The 5,310-nt window shown below is 48.2% G+C and overlaps 1 pseudogene; it reads left to right on the top strand.

Annotated features, from left to right (window-relative positions):
* Positions 1-614: 614 nt before the first annotated feature.
* LOC104574928 (uncharacterized) lies at positions 615-3,838 on the top strand (annotated as a pseudogene).
* The last annotated feature ends 1,472 nt before the right edge of the window (positions 3,839-5,310 follow it).

Genomic DNA, 5,310 nt, shown 5'->3' with positions numbered 1-5,310 from the left:
GATCGGGACATCTTATTGGTGTCATGGACAGGACCCCTGGAGAGTGCCGTGCTACCTTGCTGTGAAACTTTTATTTTAGTGTAAGCTGTGATCTCCTGGGAGCGTATAGGGGAAACTTGGATATTAAGGTGTCTTAAGGTCCCTCTCAGGACAATAACCCCTTTGTAGAAAAATGGCTGCCCAGAAGGCAGCCGATGCTTGTGATTATGTGCCCTCATGAGTTGAAGGAACAGATAAAATTATATGATCTTTTACAGGTGCACCAATCTCACCCATTACAAGACTTGGCAAAGAACCATTGGTTTCAACCAAAGAGTGTGGTAGATAGGATAAGAGTATTATGGAATGAAGTTAAGGTCAAGAGGGGGAAGGGAAAAGCTGTAATTTGGGCAGTGCTGGCAACAAGTCTGGCAGCTGTAATGGAAAGAAGAAAGCAGCAGTTTTGTCAAGCTGATACTGTAATAAATTCCCTGCAGGTGGCAGTAAACACTCTGCAGGAACAGTTAAAGGAGAAAAAAGAATTGTTGGAGGAGGAAAGGAACCAAAATATGATATTAAAGAAAGAGTTGAGGAATCAACTTTTGAGGGAAGTAAATACACTGTCACAAGTAGAAATGACACATGCAGAGGAAGGGATACAGCAAATTTATCTCCAGGGAGATTTGCAGAGGGCCAAAGAAGCTGTAGAAAGTGGCCCCCCATATGTGTCCATTGCTTAAAACAGATTATATGTACAAGGACGATAGCAATGACCATCCTCAGGTTATCAACCAAGAAGTCCCATTCATAGAATTATAGAATCAGAGAATCATAGAATGCTTAAGGTTGGAAGGGACATTTAGAGGTCATCTAGTCTAACCCCCCTGCACACATAGGGTTACCTAGAGCACATGGCACAGGACTGCGTCCAAGTGGATTTTAAAGATATCCAGGGAAGGAGACTCCACAACCTCTCTGGGCAGCCTGTTCCAGTGCTCTGTCACCCTCAGTGTTAAAAAATTTTCCTTAATTTCCTGTGAAACTTTTGGTGTTTCAGTTTCTGGCCATTCCCTCTAGTTCTGTTGGTGACCACCAGTTAAAAGAGGCCAGCACCATCCTCCTCACTGCCTCCCTTGAGATACTTACAGGCACTGATTAGATTCCCTCTCAGCCTTCTCTTCTCCAGGCTGAACAGGCCCAGCTCCCTCAGCCTCTCCTCATAGGGCAGATGTTCCAGGCCCCTGATCATCCTTGTAGCCCTGCGCTGGACTCTCTCCAGCAGCTCCATATCCATCTTGTACTGTGGAGCCCAGAACTGGACACAATACTCCAGATGTGGCCTCACCAGGGCTGAGTAGAGGGGCAGGATCACCTCTCTCGACCTGCTGGAGACGCTCTTCTTCATGCACCCCAGGATCCCATTGGCCTTCTTGGCCATGAGGGCACACTGCTGCCTCATGGTCAACTTATCATCCACCATGACACCCAGGTCCCTCTCTGCAGAGCTACTCGCCAGAAGGTCGGTCCGCAGCCTGTACTTGTGTCTGGGGTTATTCCTCCCCAGGTGCAGGACCTTGCACTTGGCCTTGTTGAATTGCATGAGGTTTCTCACTGCCCAGTTGTCCAGTCTGTCCAGGTCCCTCTGGATGGCAGCGCAGCCGTCTGGGGTATCAGCTACTCCTCGCAGTTTCATATCATCAGCAAACTTGCTGAGGGAGCACTCTATGCCTTCATCCAGGTCACTGATGAATAATTTGAACAGGACTGGACCAAGGACTGACCCCTGGGAGACACCGCTAGCTGCAGGCCCCCTACTAGACTCTACACCGCTGATCACGATCCTCTGAGCTCTGCCATCCAATCAGTTCCTAATCCACCTCACTGTGCACTCATCTATCCCACACTTCCAGAGCTTGCCCAGGAGGATGTTGTGAGGGACAGTGTCAAAAGCCTTGGTGAAGTCGAGATAGACGACATCCACCGCTCTCCCCTCATATATCCAGCTGCTCATTCCATCATAGAAGACTATCAGGTTAGTCAAGCAAGATTTCCCCTTGGTGAATCCATGCTGACTACTCTTGAGCACCTTCTTGTACTCCACGTGCCCAGAGACAACAGCCAAGATTAGCTGCTCCGTGAGTTTTCCAGGGACGGAGGTGAGGCTGACTGGCCTGTAGTTGCCTGGGTCCTCCTTCTTGCCTTTTTGGAAGATTGGCGTGACATTGGCCTTCTTCCAGTCCTCCGGCGCCTCCCCCGTTCTCCAGAATCTTTCAAAGATGATGGATATTTGCTTAGCTATGACATCTGCAAGCTCACACAGCACTCTGGGGTGCATCACATCAGGGCCCATGGATTTGTGGGTATCGAGGTTCCTTAGGTGCTCTCCGACCCAATCTTCCTCTACCCAGGGCAAGACTTCCTCTCTCCAGGCTTCTTGTCTTGTCTCTACGGCCTGGGACTCTAAAGGGCTGCCCTTGGTAAACACTGAAGCATAGAAGGCATTCAGCAACTCTGCCCTTTCTGTGTTTTTTATAACCAGGGTGCCCATGCCATTCACCAGCGGACCTACGTTCTCCCTGATCCTCCTTTTGCTGTTAATATATTTGAAGAAGTTTTTCTTGTTATTTTTAATGTCCCTTGCCAGATTGCGTTCCAAGCGCACCTTAGCTTTCCTTGTCGCATCTCAGCATTCCCTGACTACGTTCCTGTATTTCTCCCAGGGGGCCTGTCCTTTTTTCCACATTCTGTATACTGCCGCCTTCTGCTTGAGCATTGCCACAAGCTCCTTGCTCATCCGTGCAGGTCTCCTGCCCCCTTTGCCTCACTTCTTACGCACAGGGATGCACTGTTGCTGGGTGTGGAAGAAGTGCTGCTTGAAAACTAACCAGCTCTCTTGGGCCTCCCTTCAAATGCAAATGAATTAGCAAATGAGTTGCAGATTCACTGCAAATGAATTAGCAAAGCTGAGAAAAGATTTTGCAAGAACTGCAAAAGAATCAGAGACAGAGTATGTGTGGAGAGTGTCTTTGTCAAGAGGGATGGAATCTTGTTGTGAGGGAAAGAAGCAGAAGGGGGTCCGAATGTGCTTCTGACCACCAGTGATCACCGAGCCCCACAGTCATTGACTCAGAGAGCTGTATATTGGGCTGGAGGTTTCAACTCCTTGGAGAGGGGAGATCCCCTTGCCATAGTAGGGACGGTGGATCAGTTAGTGGAAAGTGTGCAAAAGGTGGCCTGTCTCCACATGATGTACAATCAGGAGCTTAAGCCCAACCAGAGTTCCCCAGTGATGCTGCCTGTGGACCCAGAGAGGGCTCCCCTGATACGAGGACCTCCTGACTCCCTGAAACCCATTGGGATTCAATTACAAGGGAGGCTTCAAAACATCCCCAATGGAGAAAGAATTACGACTGCTCTGGAGAGGATAATGATCCCTGACTATCTGTGGCCACCGAGAAAAGTATGGACATGTGGGGAGATAGCCCAGGAGCTGATTAATCCTGGGAGAAAATATGACCCTGTTGGTGGAATGTCCCAGAGAACTGAAACCAGGGTTGTACAGGCCACAAAACGGGTTAGTGGGCAACAATCAGCCCTCGGGAAGGGCCAAGACTTGGGGTCGCTGCGAGGTCATAGTTCTGGGAGAGAGAGACCCTTAATTTGACAGGAGCCTTGACTGTTAAGGCTTGAGGAAGGTATTCCCTGGGTTTTGATGGATGGACTCCCAACCAAAAAATTAGAACTACTAGTGCAGGAATGGTCAGGGCAAAGGGCCACTTTCAGACCAACCTCAAATGCTCCACCCTTGGTAGACCTTGAGGAAGAGCCAATTGAAAAGAAGGCAATGGTGGGAAACTAATTCCTCCCTCCTCCCACCACACTGCAAGCGTCTTAGCAATTCTTCTATATTTTCTGTGATGTTTTTATATCTTACAGATTCAACAGCAGCCAAAAGGGATTTCTGGAGTTCTATCCCAGCTCTCCTGATCAAGCAGAGTCAGCTAGACATGTCAAGCCCAGATTTTGATTATCTCCAAGGATGAAGACTGCATAATATCTCTGGGCAACAATTTGCAACAAGATGATATACTTACTTTCTTCTGTGACTGTTTGTTTTTAAGCACGGAAGGATTTATCTAACAGAAGGATTAATCATAGTTTGAAAAGATCTTCTATTTATTACTGAAATAGTTGAAATAGAGCTCAATCTGGGGGTGGATGATAGATGAGTTGAGAGTTTATGGGTAAGAATTAGAGAGCAGGCTAATGTGGGAGACACTGTGGTAGGCGTTTGCTACAGGCCACCTGATCAGGACAAAGAAGTTGATGAGGTCTTTTACAGACAGCTGGAACTAGCCTCGTGGTCTCAGGCCCTGGTTCTCACGGGAGACTTCAACCCCCCTGACACCAGCTGGAAGGACAACACAGCCAGGCACAAACAGTCATGGAGGTTCCTGCAGAGCGTTGATGACAACTTTTTAACACAGATTGTGGAGGAGCCAATGAGGAGAGGTGGGCTACTGGACCTCATGCTAACAAATAGAAAGGTACTTGTAGGAGATGTGAAGGTAGGGGGTAGCCTCGGCTGCAGTGACCATGAGCTGGTTGAGTTTAGGATCCAGTGAGGAGGAAGTGGGGGGCTGTAAGTAGCCATGCAACCGTGGACTTCAGGAGGGCCAACTTTGACCTCTTCAGAGATCTCCTCAACATGGGCTAAGACTCTAGAAGGAAGGGGGGCCCAAGAGAGCTGGTCAGTATTCAAGCAGCACTTCCTCCACCCTCAGGAGTGGTGCATTCCTTTGAGTAATAAGTCAGGCAGGGGGAGAGGAGGCCTGTGTGGATGAGCATGGAGCTGCTGGCAAAACTCAAACAGAAAAAGGCACTATATAGAAAGTGGAAAAAGGGACAGGCTGCTTGGGAGGAATATAGGAATGCTGTCAGGGAATGCAGGGATGTGATGAGGAAAGATAAGGCATTATAGGAATTAAGTCTGTCAAGAGATGTTAAAAATAATAAGAGCTTTTTCAAATATATCAAAAATAAGAGGAATATTAGGCAAAATGCGGACCTCCTGGTGAACAACATGGGCGCCCTGGTTACGAAAGACACTGAAAAAGGAAAGTTACTGAAAGACTTCTTCACTTCAGTGTTTACCAAAGCCAGCCCTCTGGGTGCAGACCCTAGAAATCAGAGAAGATGCCTGGAGAGAGGAAGACTTGCCCTGGGTAGAGGAAGATTGGGTCAGAGAGCTCTTAGGGAAACTTGACATCCATAAATCCATGAGCCCTGATGGGATGAGCCCAGAGCTGGCGGAAGTCATAGCTAAGCAAA

This window comes from Tinamus guttatus, unplaced genomic scaffold (genome assembly GCF_059628265.1).
Source record: "Tinamus guttatus ecotype Peru unplaced genomic scaffold, ASM5962826v1 Tinamus_guttatus_pri_ptg000276l, whole genome shotgun sequence".
NCBI classification, from domain to species: Eukaryota; Metazoa; Chordata; class Aves; order Tinamiformes; family Tinamidae; genus Tinamus; species Tinamus guttatus.
The sequence above is the reverse complement of the archived record's forward strand: the minus strand, read 5'-3'. Positions and strand labels throughout refer to the sequence as shown.